General features: G+C 41.4%; 1 long non-coding RNA gene across 1 annotated transcript; it reads right to left on the bottom strand.

Annotated features, from left to right (window-relative positions):
* Positions 1–15,405: 15,405 nt before the first annotated feature.
* Positions 15,406–19,217, bottom strand: LOC137096083 (uncharacterized). Its single transcript, XR_010909249.1, has 2 exons — positions 18,581–19,217; positions 15,406–15,706 (listed from the first exon to the last, which is right to left on the bottom strand). It is a non-coding gene; the product is annotated as an uncharacterized lncRNA (long non-coding RNA).
* Positions 19,218–21,526: the final 2,309 nt, after the last annotated feature.

The following is a 21,526-nucleotide window of genomic DNA, read 5'->3' as shown; positions in this document are numbered from 1 at the left end:
GTGATATAATGTGGGAAGCAGGAAAATGTACTCTCTCGTTTAAAGGAAAGAGAGCAATTAGAAGGCACTGTTCAAAAAAAGCAACCATGGGAAGACTAGGGTTTTGCAACTGATCCAGCAGAATACCAGATCTAAGTGTTCTGAACAAGATTGATCCAGATCTGGAGCCCTTTAACACAGTGGTTCTCAATCTTCCTAATGACGCGACCCCTTAATGCAGTTCCTCATGTTGTGGTGACCCCCAACCAGGAACGGCTCAAGTTATTACGCAAAGTAAGCCTTTGCAGTATAGTTGATGTTGCCCAGGGGCGCTCTTGAGGCGCTCTTGGGGGGAAATAGACCTTGACATATGCAAGTTGTAGTTACTGGGATGTATAGTTCACCTACAATCAAAGAGCATTCTGAACTCAACCAATGATGGAATTGAACCAAATATGACACAGAACTCCCACCACGAACTGAAAATATATATCAGTGATTGGTTGTGGGGGGGGGGGGGGGTGCCAAAATACTGTTTGCTTACCATTGAAAATTAACTAGGGCCGCCTCTGCCCCCAACCATAAAAATTATCTTCATTGCTACTTCATAAATGTAATTTTGCTGGTTATGAATTGTCATGCAAATATCTGATATGCAGGATATATTTTCATTCACTGGACCAAATTTGGCACAAATACGTCCAAAGTTGAATGCTGGTTCTGCCCCACAACTCTGTGTGTTTTATGAGTTCCATTTAAACTTCCTGCTCCTATTTTATCTCATCATAGTCTGTTAATTTTTCAAAAAAATTCGGAATATGTGGCCCGCCCATTGTCATTTCTATCGTGATTGTGTCTATTGGAATTTTTATTTTATTTTATTATTACTATTATTTTATTATTATTTTAATGTCATTTTGATAATGTTGTTGTTGTCTGATGTACATGCTTTGATTTTATTGCTGTATTATGTTGTCTGGGCTTGGCCCCATGTAAGCCGCTCCGAGCCCCCCCCCCCCCCCCGAAATTCTCATGGTGGTTCGCGAAAAGGCCTTACTGGTGAATTATTTAAACTGTTATGTTTATTCATATCATGATCTGATCACCATAATCAATATATCCCATATGCATGGGGGTATTGGGGTAATGATACAAAAGGTTTGCTAGGCTAGACCCTCTTTCACTCAGACTCAGCCCCCCCCCCCCCCGCCCCCCGAAACTCATCCTGGCTACGGGCCTGGTGGCGGGGTAGAAATAAAGTTTATTATTTATTATTATTTTTACTGGGGTTGGCGGGGGGATTGATTTTATCATTTGGGAGTTGTAGTTGCTGGGATTCACCTACAATCAAAGAGCATTCTGAGTCCCACCAATGATAGAATTAGGCCAAACTTCCTCCCTATCGCCAACAGAAAATACTGTGTTTTGTGATGATCTTTGGCGACATCCCCTCACAATCCCCCCTCCCAGGGTCCCGACCCTTTAACACAACAAAATTATAGCACTAAGATTTTCCTTTGTGATAACATCACATGGAATCCTGGTATTTAGAGAGGGGCATTTAGAAAGATATTGTTTGTTGCCTCACCAAATAACAAACCCCATGGATGTTGACATGACAGTAGAATGTAGCTCTATACAGTCAGTCCTACATATTTGTGAGTTTAATTTGGGGGCTTTTATTATTTATGAGTTTACCATCAATAATTAAATGGGATTTTTTTAAGGGAAATTGTGTGCCCTACTGCAATTAAGTTCTTCCCAAAGAGGGAATCTGGGCTGCACTCTGGGAAAAGAGTGTGAGGAATGTGGACTATAGTTGGGACAAGACATGTCCTTGCAAAGCATAATAGTGACTAGTGTGGAAGTACCCCAGATCAATCTGGATCCAGGTCAGATTGGGCCTCAATTTGAATCACTGAATTGAGTTCCAAACCAAATTTGATTCAAGGTGCATAAACATAATTCAAGTTTATGATCTAACTACAGAGGCAGAAGAAGAGGTAACTGAATGAATGCTGGAATCCAGAAAGAAATTGATCTCACACTAAAGCAGGGCTTATGGTTAATCAGAGGGCGCTTCCAGACAGCACCAAATCGCGGGTTTTACCTTAGGGGCAAAAAAACAAACAAACAAACAAACAAAAACCTGGGACCTCAGAGGAGGTCCAAATACAGACCTGTTGGTCCTGGGATTTCTGCCTCTGAAGTCTACACTTGCTGCTTTGTCCTGGGATTTTGCATCCCTCAAGATGGCCACTGCAGGAGATCCGTTGGAAATTTTGGCTTAAAAAAAAACCTTACATTGCACAGATGCAAATATGTGAATCATTGTGTAAGTTCCGTTCCTGGGTTATAGAGGCTAAGTGGCCATCTGTGCAGACAGGTTTGGCTGTGTACTTGTGCCTGGGAACTATGGGGTGATGTTCCTGAGTTATCCATGTCTGTTCCTCCTTTTGCTTTATTGTCAAAAGATCATCAAACACTCTTATTATTTCAGGACCTCTATGAGGGTCCTGATACAAGCTGCATTGAGGAAAAGATGGGGCACTATGGAACTTATTGCAAACTTATGTTGAACAATGGAAGATACTAAAGAATTTCAGAAAAAAATAAGCCTGTGTATTATAGATTATAGCAGTGGTTCTCAACCTGTGGGTCCCCAGATGTTTTGGTCTACAACTCCCAGAAATCCCAGCCAGTTTACCAGCTGTTAGGTTTTCTGGGAGTTAAAGGCCAAAATATCTGGGGACCCACAGGTTGAGAACCACTGGATTATAGCAAAGCCTTTGACTGTGTAGCTTATAAGAAACTATTGCTTTCTTCTAAAAAAAATGTGGCACAATATTTGAATACCCTGATTTATAACCTGTATTTGAGACAAGAGGCTACCGTCAAGACTGAATTCAGAGAAATAGAACCATTTCCAATTGGCACGGGGTCAGACAAGGCTACGTTTTATCACCCTATCTGTTAAAATGTATGCTGAACATATCACAAGTAAAGCAGGATTAGACTCGGAAGGAGAAGGCATGAAAATTGGATGAAGGAACCTCAATGATTTAAGATATGCCTTGTACTACTAACAGAAAATAGTGTAGACGTGGAATGATTACAGAAGAAAGTCATGGAAGCAAGTGCAAAGGCAAGTTTTGCACTGCAGTTGACCATTAAGAAAACAAAAAGAAATATCACAGATGATTTACATACCTTTAAAGCTGACAATGACAAAATTGAAATGTTGTTGTTGTTCATTCGTTCAGTCGTCTCCGACTCTTCGTGACCTCATGGACCAGCCCACGCCAGAGCTCCCTGTCGGCCGTTACCACCCCCAGCTCCCTCAAGGTCATTCCAGTCACTTCAAGGATGCCATCCATCCATCTTGCCCTTGGTCGGCCCCTCTTCCTTTTGCCTTCCACTTTCCCCAGCATAATTGTCTTCTCTAGGCTTTCCTGTCTCCTCATGATGTGACCAAAGTACTTCAACTTTGTCTCTAGTATCTTTCCCTTCAGTGAGCAGTCGGGCTTTATTTCCTGGAGGATGGACTGGTTGGATCTTCTCGCAGTCCAAGGCACTCTCAGCACTTTCCTCCAACACCACAGCTCAAAAGCATCGATCTTCCTTCGCTCAGCCTTCCCTAAGGTCCAGCTCTCACATCCGTAGGTTACTACAGGGAATACCATGGCTTTGACTAGTTTGAAATAGTTCAATGTAAATGTGCTTACATATCCTCCCAATAATCATAAAGAGAGTAAAATAATAAATGTAATAAAAATAATAAAAATAGAGTAAAATAATGTAATAATAATAATAATAATAATAATAATAAATAGAGTACAATAATAAATGCAACAACAACAACAGAGTAAAACAATAAATAACTTTGACTTGACTATAAGCCGAGGAGGGCTTTTTCAATCTTAAAAAAGAGCTGAAAAACTATGTTTATACTTGAGTATATATGGTAGTTCTTCTGTGTGCTAAGACTTTGCATTGCTTTCCCAAAGGATTTCAGTTATTTATTTCAGTTTATCCTTGGTAAAATCTTCAGTCAAGACCTAGCAAAATAAATAAATAAATAAATAAATAAATGGAATCAATTTTGAAGGAATAACTGTGAATAAAATATTTACTGTCATATGAAGATAATCACACACACACACACACACATATGACCTGTGCAAACAAAGAAAAAGAAATGTTTCAATCAATTACTTACTTACTTAGGCGATCCCTCGTTGGACGAGTAAGATGGTCTTCCATTATGGATTTCCTTGTGGGTCCGTATGTGGCTGTGGAGCCCTATTCTTGCTCTGCATCGAGTGTGGGGAAGAATTGTTTCCAAAATTGGATGGAGTCTGTGTCATAACTCTAATGATTTCACTACTTTTCCATTACTTTTTGTTAAGCAATTAATTGTGCCATTGGGGAAACTTCAGGGGCGCCTTTCTCCCTCATTGATAGAGCTATTGAAATGAAACTTCCTATCATTATAGAACACATTTACCACTGTTAGCCTATCAAGATTTTTGAGTAATTTTCAAGGTTTTTACAAACAATATTTTTTAAAACAAACTGCAAGAGCTATCTCTTTGAATTTTGTATACAGTGGTACAAGATAACAGGGGATCATTCCCCCCCCCTCCAACTTTCAGAGATATTCATACATTTATTGATTTTGGGGATTTTAAAAAAGTTTTGACAAAAATATTTTTTTAAAGCCACAACAGCTGTCTCATTAAATACTTTAATACTTTATTTATAACCCGCTACCATCTCCCCAAGGGACTCGGTGTGGCTTACATGAGGCCGAGCCCACAATACATCAATACAAGCAATAACAACCACAATACAAAGCAAAATACAAATGCTAACACAAAGCAATTAAAATAAATCTCATACACAAATAGCATAAACATTGAACAATAGCAGAAAACATTTAAAATCTATGGCTGGGCCAAATGTAATTAAAGTTAAAAAATAATGCTGGGCATGAACAAGATAGAGGAGGTAGGGCGTTGGTGGAAACGTACAAGCAATCCTAAATCAATATAAAGTGCTTTTAGAGGACATAATGCGAACGGATCATTATTCTTGGAAGGCACACTGGAACAACCATGTTTTCAAGCTCCTCCTAAAGACTGCCAAAGTTGGGGCCTGCCTGATGTTTTTAGGGAGTGAGTTCCAGAGTCGAGGGGCCACCACCGAGAAGGCCCTGTCTCTTGTCCCACCAATCGCGCTTGCGATGCAGGTGGGAGTGCGAGTAGGGTCTCTCCAGATGATCGGAGAGATCGTGTGGGTTCGTACACAGAAATGCTTTCCTCTCCTCATGGAAAGAGACCATTAATTTAAAGAGGAATGGCAGCCTTTTTGGCTTCCCTCGCTTGAGATAAAAATGAAACTGACTTTGATAGACTTCCGAACTTTACAGAATTCAAACAAAACTCACCCAACAAACTATTGGGTGAGTTTTGATTCTTAAGTTTTTGTGTGGGTTCCCTCCCTTCTGTATGTTTTTAATATCTGTTCAATGTATTGCCGAATGCTTTCGTGGCCGGAATCACTGGGTTGTTGTAGGTTTTTTTGGGGCTGTATGGCCATGTTCTAGAGGCATTCTCTCCTGACGTTCATAGATGCAGGTGAAACATCAGGAGATAATGCCTTTAGAACATGACCATATAGCCAGAAAAAACCTACAACCCAATATCTGTTCATATTTACAAACCTTCTGAATTAGATACAACTTACTGATTGAAAATGATATTTTGCACACCTTTAATATGTGTGTGTGTGTGAACAAATATGTATCTATCTATCTAGTCAGTAATTACAATATAGACATTTGTGCAATTATGAGTAGAAGTTACCAGAATTCCCTATCATCACATACAGAAATTGGTGGATATTTAATTAGGATTGGGTATACACATGGTTGTAACTTTGCATCTGAGTAGATTCTCTGTCCTCTGGATGCAAAGATGAACCCCATTTTCCATCCTTATTGTCTTCCCCCATCAACTCAATATTGCTTTCTGGATTGGACAAATGTTGTATAGAGTTTCCAGATACCCTCGTGTCCCACCTTTTCAGAAAATTATATTAATTGACTCCAGTAATTGAGACATATGGATGCTTTTATTAAACAATTTCTTAAGGAATATGCAAACTAAGGTTTTCTAAGGTGATCTAGCTTGTGGTTTCCTCTCAACTCCATTCTGTTCTTGCACTTCCATTTTCTCCATGACAGCAACTCAGTGAGTGAATTTGATTTCACATTCATTACGTTACCTCTGAAAAATCTGGGACCTGTATGTCGATGAGTGGGAACTGGCATTACTTAATACAGAAACCTTAGAAAATCACATCAAACTCCAAGTGTTCTAGGAAGAAAGCTATGGCAGTTAAACTGGTTTTTTAAAATCACATTTTTTATGTTTTATATGTGCCTACGTCTCTTGCCCTCTCAAGTAATAGCAATCAAAAGTACAGCTTCACAGGGGGTGAAAAGTCAGCCAAGAAATGTTACACTACATTTTGTGGAACGATTTGAACTATACCATCTTCCTTTGTTTTCCCTTGTTCTGGAGCCAAACTTTGCTTTAGATCACTATTATTGGGCTCTGTACATCACTTATTACTACTTAAAGAACATTGTCTTATCACCCCTTAAAGATATTAATTTCTGATCTATTACAGGCAGGATATTTTGCACAAATAGCGAAGAGCAAGGTATTAAAATGGAGGTTTACTCCAAACATGATTGATGCTCTCCATTACACTCCATTAGATATTTTATTCTTGTTAAATGAAGAGCAGCCAACTTTGTCAAGTATTTTTCATTCCCTCTGGTCTTATTGGTCCAATCTATTCTCAGGGATGTCCCGTAAATGGCCGCATACGGCTTTGTGTCTGTAGGAGTGATGGTGGTACAGATGGTGTTCATTGCCCACCAATTTAGCAGAGCCCCTTTTTATTGTACGTCTGACAGCGCCGGGGAGCTTTGTAGATCTAACAAAATATATCTATTTTCTAATTGTCTATTTATCACTTCCCCAGGATTTGCAGGGCCTCTCTTTGGAAAGCAATGGGTGGGGGAGGGGGGAGGGAACAGCCTTGAACAATGAGGCTTGTCAAGGCACTTGCTCACTTTAAATGAGGGGTCTACTTGCTAAATAACTAATTTAGTCCTGCTATCAAGCTGAAAAAGTGGGTATTCAGTGCAAAGTGCCAACTGGGGAATTGATTATGTCTTCGGTTGGTGTGCATGATAAAACTGCCAGACCTGGCCAGCGTTAAAGGCTGTAGGTAGTTCCCAGGAGGCGGGCAGCTTTTCATCATGGAGAATTAGCACAAGATCTACCAAATAGGTCTCACAGTATGGCAGCTGAATTCCCAGGGGCCCAGGCACAAAACTATGGGACTGGGTCGGTCGCAAATGGGTTCATTGCTTGTTTGGATTCCACCCATCTAGTCTCCCCACCAGCTGTATAATAGAAATGGTGGTTTGGATTTCATTTGTTTTGGGAGGTATGTGTGGAAATAAGGAGGGAAAAACAGCTGTGACATACACAATTCCCAATTTGAAAATGAGAGCATCAGAGGCAGACAGTGCATTGGGAAGGGAGGATAATTGGGAGAGGGAGAGAGCTCCAAAAGAGGCATTCTATCACTTGTTCAGCGCATGATTCTGTTCGGTTCCTTTTTTGTTTGCTGAAAGCTGGATCTTGGAGAATTCACACACCGCTTAGAAAGGAAATGATCCCTAGTGACAGGATTAATGTGCCAAGTGATGCACTCTCCAATATCAAAATTGGAAAGAGACAAGAGCAGTAATTGACTTTTTCAGCTTGTTTCCCATAGCATTTAAGTTGACGGTAGCATATATGTTACCTACTTTCACAACCATGAGAGGAATCTTCTTATATGCAGTAGAGTGTTGTTGTTTATTCGTTCAGTTACTTCCAACTCTTCGTGACCTCACGGACCAGCCCACACCAGAGCTCCCTGTTGGCCGTCACCACCCCCAGCACCTTCAAGGTCAAGCCAGTCACTTCAAGGATCCCATCCATCCATCTTGCCCTTGGTCGGCCCCCCTTTCTCCCCTCTCCACTTTCTCCAGCATCATTATCTTCTCCAAGCTTTCCTGTCTTCTCATTATATGGCCAAAGTGCTTCATATTTGCCTCTAATATCCTTCCCTCCAATGAGCAGTCAGGCTTTATTTCCTGAAGTATGGACTGGTTGGATCTTCTCACAGTCCAAGGAACTCACAGAATTTTCCTCCAACACCACAGTTCAAAAACATCTATCTTTTTCGCTCAGCCTTCCTTATGTCCCAGCTCTCACATACATAGGTTACTACGGGAAATACCATTGCTTTGACTATGCGGATCTTCGTTGCCAATGTGATGTCTCTGCTCTTCACTATTTTATCGAGATTGGTCATTGCTCTCCTCCCAAGAAGTAAACGTCATTTGATTTCCTGGCTGCAGTCTGCGTCTGCAGTAATCTTTACACCTAGAAATACAAAGTCTGTCACTGCCTCCACGTTTTCTCCCTCTATTTGCCAGTTATGCAGTGGAGTTGATGGTGCTAGGTAAATGCCATCTGCACCAGTAAGAGTTATGAAAAGATACATCGTGAGGTAGAGTATATGTCTGCACTGTCAATGCATTTTTTTAAACTGTGTAGGATAAACTACTTACCGGGCTATGTGAGTTGTTGCTGCTGCTGCTGGCTGTCATGTTGGCTTTGACTTATGGCAACTCTACAAATGAGAGACTGGTCATCAACAGCCTTGTTCAGGTCCTGCAAACCCAAAGCTATTTCTTCATTTATTAAATCAACTCTTATATTTCTCCTCTCTTGTGGACTTTCACTCTTCCCAGCTTTGCTTTCTCTACCAATGAGTCAGGCTGCTATGGTCGAAAACAAATATAAAACAACTAGAGTTCAATGTATTGTCGAAGGCTTTCATGGCTGGAATCACTGGAGTGTTGTGTGTGTGTGGGGGGGGGGGGTCACCACAATGTGAGGAACTGTATTTAGGGGTCACAGCATTAGAAAGGTTGAGAACCACTGGTCTAGGGCTTTAAAGGTTGTAACCAGCACTTTGAATTTTATCTGGAAGCAGATGGCTGCCAATGGAGCTGCTGTAACAGGGGGTTGTCTTCTCCCTGTAACCAGCCTCAGAGAGCTGCAGCTCTTTAGACCACAGAGGAAGCCCCACGTACAGCATGTTACAGTAATCCAGACGGGATGTAACTAAGTTATGGACAACCATAGTCAGATCTGTCTTCTCGCAGTTGTCACACAAGTTTGAATTGTGCAAAGGCCCTTCCGGCCACCACTGACCCCTGGGGCTCCAGGTTCAGTGCCCTGTCCAGGAGGACCTTCAAACTGCGAAACTGTGGGAGAGTGTGACCCCATCCAGCACAGGCTGGATCCTTATTTCCTGGTCTCCCTTCTGACTGACCAGGAGGACCTCTTGATGTGGCATATAACACTCTTGAGCTTGAAATGACACATAACATTCCTCTAACAACAACACTTTTAGGTGGATCAGATTGAGAGACTGGTTCAAGGTCAAGACTGGCTCAACCACTGAACCACTCTAATACATTTTGAAATGCCCGATCAACCGTTCTTATTAATATTTCTAATATTCAGTCCTATAAGAGTTAATTAAGCAGTGTATTCTTTTTGTCTCAGAATCGCAACTCTAGTTTGTCTATGACACATTTTGATAGCAATTGGCAGGGGTGGGGAATTATGTTTACTGCAAACTATGTATTTGCAATGAGCTGGATGCTGTGCACCCCTAGTGAGCTTGCCATGTATGTATGAAGAGGCCAAAACATTGTGCATTGGTTTGTTGTACATTATAATTCTTCATTCTAACATGCCACATGACATGGGACATGGCCACCATGTGACAGCACATGGTAGAAATCCAATCAGCTGCTCATAGCTTGCTATGCCCTGTCCAAATTGCTCACTAAAGAATGATTTTTTTTAAATGAAAAGAACAACACGACAGTATATAAAATATTATTACAGAAAAACTCTCTTGCTGCACATGTATCTGCCTGTCCTCATCTGTAGAAAGAATGGGGAAAGGGATTCTGCACTTTCCCTCCAATAGTAAGCCAGCATTGGCATATCTGACAGTGCCAAGCATCTATTTAGTAAAGGAAATTCTCTTGTATAGTAGCATATGAGGATTTGTGGAGTTGGAGAAAAGGGTAATGCCTCGAAGTGCCATCATTTGGGAAATTATGCATGCATTGGCTTACCTTCAAGCTCTAGGATTTTATCACAGAAAGGAAGGAGAGAAAAGGACAAAACAATAGATGTGTTATATGTCTAGAAGGGGAAGAAAAGAGTGATTACTAGCTCCCAAGCTGAGTTTAGTAAGACCAAATCTCATCAATCCATCCTAATTTCTCTGTGTGATAGAATAATTGGCTTGGTAGACAGCGGAAATTTGGGGGATTTCATGTATCTTGACTTCAGCAAGGCTTTGACCACAATTCCACCCTGCATTGCTGTTTCCATGAAGTAAGAAAGGTGATTAGAATCTGCTAAGGTTTCTCTTAAAAGCACTAAGACAGACTGACATAGATTTCATTCAGAGAGACTAATTTGTTAAAGGTTTAGCAGTTTAAGAGCACCCCAGTCCTTTCTTCTTAGGGCATCCTTCACACATTTATGGCAGCAGTATAAGATCCAATAAGCTGTGGGTTCATTAAAACCTGGCACCAAGTGGGAACAACCAATTATTCAATTATTCTTCACACACAATTAGTACTTGTTTTGGACTGGGAGTAGCAATTGGGTCAGAGTGTTGTACAATTTCAGCATCCGCAAGAACTTGAGTTCAAGCTTCCCAGAACGCCAGATGACACACAGATGGGTAGAAGGCAAAATCAGAGATTTATTCTCAATGGCTAGAGAGGATGTCAGTGGAAAAAATGTTCCAAAGAATTAACATAAATCCAACCCCCCAATTGTTAATACAAAGCATATTTATGACATTTGACAGGTATTCATGATTCCCGCCTGGCTAGAATCTGCTTTGCAATTGGCCTGCGATTCCCTCAGGTGTCATCACTGGTTGGTCCCTGCCATGGCAGGAAACTCAAATAAACTGTTAGTGTATTATTTGAAGAATCTTTCCATTTATTTATCCTCCCCTTAGAGGGGTGTGATCAAAAGGGAATATGGTGTGGCAATCAATAATGTTCTGGCTCCGGTAGATACAATGGTGTCAGTCCAGGTAAGCAATGGGTGCTTTAGGCTGATGGCTATTTCTATGGGTGTTGTAAGGACGAGTCTAGTTTGGAACACAGGAGAGGAAGAAGTTCCAAGACCATATCAGGAAAAAGGACCCTGGACTCTGACGCAAGCCCCGTTGTCTGTTCGCCTCATGTCTCCCAGTTCATTGTGATAGGATTATAGTAATTTTGAGGGTTTGTTTTCTGAAGTCCAGGGTGTGTTTGGCACCATTCCAGTGCAATTCATGGAAAAAAAAAAGACTCACTGTGTGTCTCAATGGAGCCGCCTCCCATGATTCCTAAAATTCATAATTTGGTGTCTGACAGGATTTATAACATCAGACAACATTTCTGTAGTGTTACAATTTCAACTTTTTTTGCAAAAACATTTTGGGTCAGAAATAGAGAAGTGTGTGTTACCATTGCAAATGGATATCCTCATGGAAGCTTTAAAAAGGGATGTATTTTCCCTCAAATGAATAGAACTGATTTGATTATTGTTAAATTAGGCTTTCTGTGTATATGGGATGTTGAGGATTTCAGTGCTCTATTAATTATTCCGAAGGTAGCTCACTCTGTCCAAATGGGGATACTATAGACCCAGTTAAGAAATTATACATGCATATGAGTGTGTGTCTAATTATTAACTTCAACATGAGATATCTTCCTCAGTGCAGATGGATATAGAAATTTTCATGTATTCTAGTACATGAGTAGATGATTGTGATTGCTTTGGATTATTAGAAATAAATGGCTTAAAATGGAAACTTTAACTGGCTTATTTGACCTCTTTCAGGTGTTGGTGTTGCTGGTGTTTTTTGAAACATCAAGTAAGAAACAGAGCAGGCATTACCATCAAGTTTTGAGTTATATAATGTATCTGCTAGTAAAGTACAACACTTGTTGTCACTGAATGTATGCATGTAAATTCAAGTGACTTCTTGACTTATGGGATCTCATGCATTTCATGATGTTTTCTTATGCAAGAAATACTCAGATATGATTTGATCAGTTCTTTCCTTGGAAATATAGCCTGAAGCTCCTAGTATTCATTTGTGGTCCGCCATCCAAGCACAAACCAGACATGATCCTGCTTGGCTTACAAGATCAGATGGGATCTGGTGCTTTTAGTGTATTTAGACCTTCATATGGCAAACCACCTTGGAGTAAACCCTATGAAATTAATGGAGTCACCATGTGTCAACAGGTGACTTCATGATACACACATACAGAAAGAGAGAGTTGTTTGCGTGGGGATAAGCATATCAGTCAACTTGGGCCTGATTTTAAAGAAAACCTGGGTCAAAGTGGCAATTTTCCATTTGGAAATGTATGTCCTCACTGCAAAAGACCATGCAGATCCGGAATAGGTCTCTACAGTCACTTATGGACCCACCACCAATTAGAAAACAATCATATTCGGCCATGACTGGTAACCTATGATATGATAAAACATGAGATGCCAGACTTTCTATTGTCCTCGTCAGGATCTTTATCTTTCAGATACAGAAATGGAAGCAAATCATAGAAGGAGGAGGGAGAGAATAGAAGCTGGACCACATCAGATCGATACTCTTGCCTCCCAGGAAGTAGCAGATGCTTAAGTGTATCTATATTAGAGTAGAAGCATCTGTTGCATCAAAATAATTTTGATTGAAATGTCCTTGTTGGTTCTTTATGAATATAAGATTGCTAAAATATAAAGTTAGAGTAGCGGTTTGAGTGGTAGACAACAACTCTGGAGACCAGAGTTTGAATTCCTGCTCAGCCATGGAAACCCATTGGGTGCACTTGGCCAAGTCACACTGTTTCAAACTGATTAAATAAATAAAACCTGCCCAAAAAAGCTTTTAAAGGATTGCTATTTGTTGAGGTAGACTCAAAAACACATAACAACAAATACAGAATTCTGATTTTTATTGCAAGATGTTGCTGACAGGGTGATAGTGTAGCAGATCTCCAGTCCCATTTGGGACTCTAAACCAAGGTCAAAATGCGAGCGCGATAGAATCAATGGGACAGACAACGTGTTCTCTTCCAGGAAAGCATTTTACTGAAATAAGCAGCTGCTTAGGTCCCCTCCCAGCGCAACATGGCGCATTTCTTAGGAAGACCCCCATCTAGTGGACTGAACTCTTTATATATGTTTGGAAAAACGAAAGTTCTCATTTCCCTGAAATCATGTGATTTCCAGGAAAACACATGATTCCTTCAGGGGCTGCACCCCGCACTCAACTTTTTGCACAAAGCCCTGCAATCAACTTTTGCACACGAGACCCCCTTTCCTTATTTGGTAACATATCCGCCTTGTTCTCATTTTCACAATAATTAATGCTGCCTCATTTCTCCATTTTCTTTTTTGCTAAGCGTTTTACAAAAGCGAAAGCAAATCAGCAAAGGTTATTATGGGTCTCTTTAACTTTTCCTCTGGATGAGGCCTATCTTTCTTATTGGCGTTATTTGTATTATACAGTTTTGGCAGGTTTGGAGCATAATTGGAAAACAACATATTAACAATAGAAGAATGAAACAACCTAATATAAGAGACACATCTTCACCATGTTGGGCAAACATAAGTCTTGCATGTTTTTTTAGCCAATTTCCCTGTATCATAGTGATCATATTTACAAGCATTAGGAACCCAAAAACTGTCCGAACTCCTGTTGGTTCTCTGGTGTCTCTTCCTCCCCTTCCCATCACACTGTCTTTCTATCACTTTCAGGATAGTGTTTTTGTTGGGCCACACTGCGACATATTTGACCTTCGACGTTCTGTTGTACCCGATGGGGTCAGCTTCATGGCCTTGTTGACCCCGTAGGGGGTTGCCGGACGATCCTGAGTCTCAGGTCACTCTGATCCGTTTTTTCCACTTTCCACACGGAGGGCGCCAACTTGGCACGGGTGTAATGTATCCAAGGCTTGACTTCTTTCACTTTGATGGCGGTAGGGGTTGATAACAGCACAGTATAGGGTCCTCTCCACTTTGGTCTAAGCGGGTCAATCTTTCACTCCTTAATGAGCACTTTGTCACATGTTGAACTCCTGGGGGCTTTAAGGGTTCTTCTCGAGGGTTATTCTTGGCATAGATCCAGCACCTGTGTGCAGCCGCTGCCGTTAAGCTATGGAGCCCATCGATGTACATCTGTCGTCCCAACAACGTTGCCAGGGCCGTCTTATCCAGGTGTGTAGTGTAATGCGTGTGTCGGACTATGTGCCACGCCATGTCCTTAGGGACGTGGACGCGGTTATCTGGCATCACTATGACCTCTCTCTTTCATTTTTCTCTTTTCCCCCAAGGCCCAATTCTCCTCCTCTTGTGTACATGTAAACTTTTTTAATGGGGAGTCCTCTAATGCAGTTGCAGTTAGCAGGCACTGCTTATTGCGGGGGTGTTTGGCTGCCTCCCTCGCGGCCAAATCAGCTAACCTATTTCCTTGCGTAACTGGATCTTCTCCCCTCTGGTGTCCCTTACAATGCATTACAGCAACCTGATCCGGTTCCCAAACCGCCTCCAGAAGGGCCACAATCTCAGCTGCATTCTTAACGCCCTTTCCAGCCGACGTAAGGAGTCCCCGCTCCTTGTACAAAGCTCCATGGGCATGAAGCGTAGTAAAAGCGTACTTTGAATCCGTGTAGACATTGACCCGCTTTCCTTTTGCCAACTGCAGTGCCCTGGTGAGAGCTATCAACTCGGCCCGCTGAGCGGAGGTTCCCGGAGGGAGCGACTCTGCTTCCAGAATCTCTCCCCCCCCCCCCGCACCACCGCATATCCTGCACGTCTCTCACCATTCTCCACGAAGCTACTGCCATCAGTGAATAGGGTCATGTCTATGTTGGATATTGGTACGTCTTTTAAATCGGGTCGGCTGGAGTATACCTGTTCCATCACCTGAATGCACTGGTGGACCATTTCCTCCCCCGGGGCAGGCAACAAGGTAGCCGGATTCAGGGTGGCGCAAGTTTCTAGGGTTATCATCGGGTTGTCACATAACACCCCCTCATATTTTGTCAGTCTCTCGTTTGTGAGCCAGCGTGGTCTCTTGGTGTCTAACAACGCCTTCACATGGTGTGGTACCTTTACGACCAGTGGCTGCCCTAAAGTCAATTTGTTTGTTTCTTTTACTTAATCTACTGCTGCTGTCACAGCCCGCAGGCATGGTGGCATTCCCTGCGCTATTGTGTCTAGTTGTCTTGACAAGTATGCCACTGGGTTTTTTTTTCCATGACCCTAAAGCCTGGGTAAGTCCGCCCACTGCTATTCCTTTTTGCTCCGATACGAACAGAATGAAGGGTTTTTCCATATCAGGTAGGCCCAAGGCTGGTGATGACATCATCTCTGTCTCTTTTTAAAACACAGTTGTAAACACTTATGTCTTTTGCTTGTCCTATCCAGCAGGTGGTGCTTTGGATAGGCTCTTGTATTTTGGACTCCCATTATCAGGAGCTCAAGAGCTGGAAAAGATAAATAGAAAGATAGTGAGAGAAAAGGGGGAGGGGGATATTGATTACCCATCTGTCGTCGTTTCCGTCGATAGCTTTTACTCCATCCATTGGCGGGCCTCCACAATCTCTCACTTCGAAGTCTTCTCAACCAATCTCCATCCTTTTAAACAATTCTCTATGGTTTTTTTTCCATGATTTATCTCACGTTCCTCTGTCCATCTACTGCAAGCAACAGCTCATTCCATCTTTGACTTGCTTTTCCAACTTCAACCTGCTTTTTCAACTAAATAAACAGTTTAACCTTTTTGCTGGCAATGTCTCTCAAATCAGGCAAAAACCTTTTTGGCCCTTTGCAAGGCATTGTCTTTTAAATCTGGCACTCTAGGGCAAACTGCCCTGTCTTTCTGGTTTGATGTCCCATTTTAAAATTAATTCTTTTAGTAACTTTGTAGAGGAATTGGGTCTAAATAACAAAATCTGTAGAGGTATTTTGTCCTATGTTTGAAGAAAGCTGTGAAATATAGCCACCTCGGGCTAAGGACTATAAAGAAGAGGCTGGATGGTCATCCGTCAGGGGTGATCTGAATGCAACATTCCTGCTTCCTAGCAGGGGGTTGGACTGGATGGCCCATGAGGTCTCCCCCAACTCCCTAACTCCCTGATTCTATGATTTATGTCCAGGGTTATTGTATCCACATAAAAGTAAATTCTGTTGTAAAAATCAATTGTTGGTTTCCTTTTGAATTAAATACCAAACCAAACAAACAAAAAAACAATGTAAAGAACTCTGTTTAACAATCAATGTCTCGCAACTTGACTTTTAAAAAAGCAGTTTTGTTTTGTTTTAACTTAAAACATATTTTATCTGTTGACATCTTGAGGGAGTTTTTATGTATTTTTAACATAAAATCACAGCGGTCACCCACCGTCATATGTAGAAGAAAAACCATCTTGTTATCTTGTATCTCCAACAAAACAACAGAGAGAAAGGAGCGAAGAAGGAGGGGTTGAATCCTCCCTCAAAAGGAAATGCATTGAAATTCTATAACTCTTAGCAAGTTGTTGTCCTGAGACAAAATCAGACTCTCCGGTAACACCTTTTGTCCCAAACAAATTTTAGACATGGATCCTGTGCCTCTTCTTTATCGCAAAAGAAGTTGCTGGAAAATCCCTATTTTCTGTAAATTATTAGCCCTCACACAGTTCTTAGTGAGTGCATCTCCAAATAGCCAAAAGAAAAAGTTTAAACTTTCAACATCTGAGGATGCCTGTCATTGGCGCAGGCAAATTGTCAGGAGAGAATGCCTCAGGAACATGGCCACTCAGCCTGTAAAAGTTATGACAACCTGAATCCTTTAAAACCTTTTTGTCCACACACACAGATGTAACTTTTCTCTTCTTGACACAAACCTTAAAAATGTCCCAACCTTTAAAGAGTTAACATCTAATAACAGTCCTTGAAAGAAAGGAGGGGCTAGGGGTAGTAAAATAAAGCATCTTTGAAAACAACGTCTTGGCAGGCTGCCATATATCTTTCTGTTATCTCTCTTCTGGCTCTGTAAGGCAGCTGCTGTCCATTAGGTTTGTTTTAAACATAAGAATCATTTCATATTCTTGAGCAAAAAAAAAAAAATGAAATTTAGACCTCAGGTTTTAAATATATATATATATACTCTTAAAACACAGTCAATAATCAGTTTTTCCTTTTCCAAGAACAATAGACACCCTTTGATCTTATTCTGGGCTGGCACCAATGTAAGTTTTTAAATAGCCTGCTTTTCTTTTTTTTTTTCAATTCCTGACACCCAAGTGGGCGAATTTTTCATGTTATCTCAGATACACATTCATAGTGCAAGATTCATTTTTCATAGACACAGAACACATTAGGATTTTAACCATTTCAGAAAATGTCACATAGCATATTATTCACTTTTCAATCTCACTCACACATACAATGTTTGTTAGTTGTTAGGCTTCTTGCACGTTCACACACACACAAAGAAACCTCATTTATACACACATGCACACACATGCATACACACACAAATTTTCTCAAGGTCAGCTTTTATATTGGCACACTCACATGATTTGAACACAGCACACAGAACAGAACATCAGAAAACTCAAAACAATTATTAAAAGGATCAATTATTTAAGATAACCCATTTGGTCATTATCAACACATTCTTTTACATTTTAAAAACACAGTTTTTCAAATGGCGGCATTTTGAACATAAATCAATTCCCATTGAATCAGCATTTTGTTTCCTTCTTTCTTGAATCCTTCAAACACAATTAACATTCCATATACCTTTCAGTTCAACATGTCTAAGTGTCTCTCTCTCCCAACCTTCCCTGGCATTCCATCAATGAACTCAGTCCTGTATCATTTAGACATACCTTATACCAAGTGATCTGCCAACTTACACAAAGCTCTCTTTTTAGCACATAATTCCATCAACCACATTCCTTTCCTTTCTTGAGTGCTGAAACAACAGGTTTCCATTTGAAAATAACAAGAATCCAACTCCTCTTTCTCACTTTCTTTTTCACAAAACAGCGCTTCAGACATGCACAAATCTCAATTCAGTGTTGCAACACACAGACACACACAATTTATCTCGACAGTTCTCTGACATGGCAAACTGTTTAAACTTTCAAGGGGGTCAGTTCCTCCCCCTTCTCTGTCTGTTTCTCTTCTTTTCCATTTTTTTTTTCAGGGAGCAATGCTGACTCGGTCTCGGGCCACCCTCACGAGTCAGCTATCTGGGGGATTTCTGTTCCTCCCCCCCCTTGCCTCCCTCCAGCTAGCTTTTTCACTTAAACACTATAATCACCAGATTTCAATAGACGTCGGGACACCCTTCGCCTCTGGACTTTTACCTCCTCCTTAGGATCCCTCTTTTTCCTCCTGTCTGGTTTCTCTGGTGAGTCAAAGTCGTTGCGATTGCCTGGTCCGGTGACGTGGACAGAAGAGGGAAGCACTGCAGCCGTTCTGCAGTTGGGGGCCCCACTTACTCGGCTCACAGTGGTTGCCTCCAGTCCCCGGCACTGACCAGGAATCGTCCTGCCAACAGGATCTGTCCTTGACTCTTGGCTCGTCTTAGGCAATCCGAGTCACGGCACCAAAAATGTAGCAGATCTCCAGTCCCATTTGGGACTCTAAACCAAGGTCAAAATGCGAGCGCGATAGAATCAATGGGACAGACAACGTGTTCTCTTCCAGGAAAGCATTTTACTGAAATAAGCAGCTGCTTAGGTCCCCTCCCAGCGCAACATGGCGCATTTCTTAGGAAGACCCCCATCTAGTGGACTGAACTCTTTATATATGTTTGGAAAAACGAAAGTTCTCATTTCCCTGAAATCATGTGATTTCCAGGAAAACACATGATTCCTTCAGGGGCTGCACCCCGCACTCAACTTTTTGCACAAAGCCCTGCAATCAACTTTTGCACACGAGACCCCCTTTCCTTATTTGGTAACATATCCGCCTTGTTCTCATTTTCACAATAATTAATGCTGCCTCAATAGGATAAGATGTGGCTTTTAGCATGTATTTATGGATAGTTTTGAAAAGCTACTCTTTTTTTTGGACAACTCCAGGATATTCCTGGGCTTTTCTGAACTGGCCAGAAAACCCAGGCTGACCATGAATCCATAACACCAAGGGATTTCAGGTGAGTATCCCAGGTTTTCTTGCCTTAATCTGACTTTGCCCTACTTTAGGCAATGATGGTGGATGCTCTGGAGTTTGCAGCAGTCTGGACAGCTGGATAGGATTCATTTAATTTTGATCCTCTGTACAGATTGATATTGCTGCTACCACTCTTTCTGTTCAAAATTGACCCTCTCCCCTTTTGACTAGTCATGTGGGTGACGCGTTCTGACATCACAGACATGACAGCTTATGGCTTGGTGTTCTCCCGGAGCTCTGTGGGTGCCAGAATGGCAACAGCAATACAAAAAATGTAGTGACAGCCCACTGAGCTGATTTGATCCCAGCCAGTTTGGGCAAATTCCAGATTCACTACATACATGCTGGATCCGGGGCTGCTCTGTGTCAGATATACAAGGGGCTGCTGATAAGTCTTTGGCTTTACCCAGAAAGAAACGAGATAGGAAGATGAAACTTTACATTTTTTCCACATACTCCCCACTGATATCAACACACTTCTTACATAGGTATTTCAAGTTCTGTAAGCCTTGCAAAATGAAGTTCTTCGCTTGTGCCTCAAACTAGTCATATGTAGCAGCCATGGCATCAGAAATGGTGTGAAATTTGGAACCTTTGAGGTGTTTCTTCAGGTTTGGAAACACATGATAGTAAGAGGGAGCTAGATCTGGTGAATAAAGTGGGATGGTCAACCAGCTGGAAGCCTAGCTCCACCAGTTTTGCCATGGTCGCTTGTGCAGTGTGAGTGGAGGCGTTGTCTTGCAGGAACAAGATTCCTTTGGACAGCTTGCCACGCCTTTTAGCCTTCAGAACTACCTTTAATTAGTCCAAAAGTTCAGTTTAATCCCTTGCTCAAATGTTCATGGATAATGACATGAACATGTTCACAAAAAATCTCCATGATGTCTGCTATTCCTTTAGCTGGAATTCGCCGATTCTCCAGTATGAGATTGTGCACAGCATTGGCGATCTCCAGAACAACAACCACTCTCGGTCGTCCAGGAGGTTCCTCATCATTGGTGCTGAAGTGGCCCCTTTTAAATTTGGCAACCCAGTCCTTAACTGTAGGATATGAAGGGCATTGGTCCCCCAATGTCTGCGACATATCACCATGAATATCCTGCACTGACCTTCCTTGCAGAAACAAGAATTTTATCACACCTCTGTTCTCATTTGCTGTGAATATCGCCTCAGACTCTGCCATTTTGTTTTCCCACATGCCTAGATCACATAAGCTACAAACATCAGAAAAATGTCGTCATCACCCCCCCCCCCCCCCGCACACACACACACAAACAAAGTCAGTGCCAAGGACAAAACAAGAACACAAGGCCAAAGACTTATCAGCAGCCCCTTGTACACTGAAGTAACCTGCCTGGTGTATATGCAACCCGAGTCAACATATCAATTTACATGAAAATATGGCATCTGGCAATGAAGGGGTTTTTTTTTTGTCATGTCAGGAGCGACTTGAGAAACTGCAGTGAAGGGTGTCATATAATGAAATGGTTGTGGATTTGCACTAAGATGCACAAGATCAGACTGTTGCTCTCAACTTTTAAAAAAGCTTGTTTTTATATACAACAGGCTTTGGAGACCAAAAAATCAAAGCATGCAGCTACAGAAAATTGCCCGTGCAAATCTTAATCTGAATATAAAATGGCAAACAGGATCCTCTCTTACATTGGACAGTGGAGTTGGCACTTTTATTGTGATGAGAAGCCATCATGACGGTGCTCTCATCAATAATGTTATTTCAACCTTAAAATTAACATCTGTTCTCCAACATTGTATCATTTCCTAGGTTCCATTATCCATAGTAATAGTTATCAAAGTAGAGGCTGGGAAAAATAATAATTCTTTCAAAATAATTCCCAGGTGCCATTGTATTTCCTAGATGGCTGAAATGGAAAACATCATCACCCACTGGGAGATGTCATGATTTAATTTAAAACCTTTTACAGGGTTTGAATAAACTAGCCATAACTTGGTTGCTCTGTGATTTTCCCTCCTTCCCTTCATTTACACTCAGTATGTTTAATTTACACATATTAAAAATGAAGCTTTTGCTCCGACTTGTATTGTGGAGGCAGCACAAGTTGTGACCCTGCAAACCAAATGCAGTTCACAGCAGTCATCTTTTTTTTGCTGTTTCC

Source organism: Anolis sagrei, chromosome 2 (assembly GCF_037176765.1).
Source record: "Anolis sagrei isolate rAnoSag1 chromosome 2, rAnoSag1.mat, whole genome shotgun sequence".
Taxonomy (NCBI): domain Eukaryota; kingdom Metazoa; phylum Chordata; class Lepidosauria; order Squamata; family Dactyloidae; genus Anolis; species Anolis sagrei.
The sequence above is the reverse complement of the archived record's forward strand: the minus strand, read 5'-3'. Positions and strand labels throughout refer to the sequence as shown.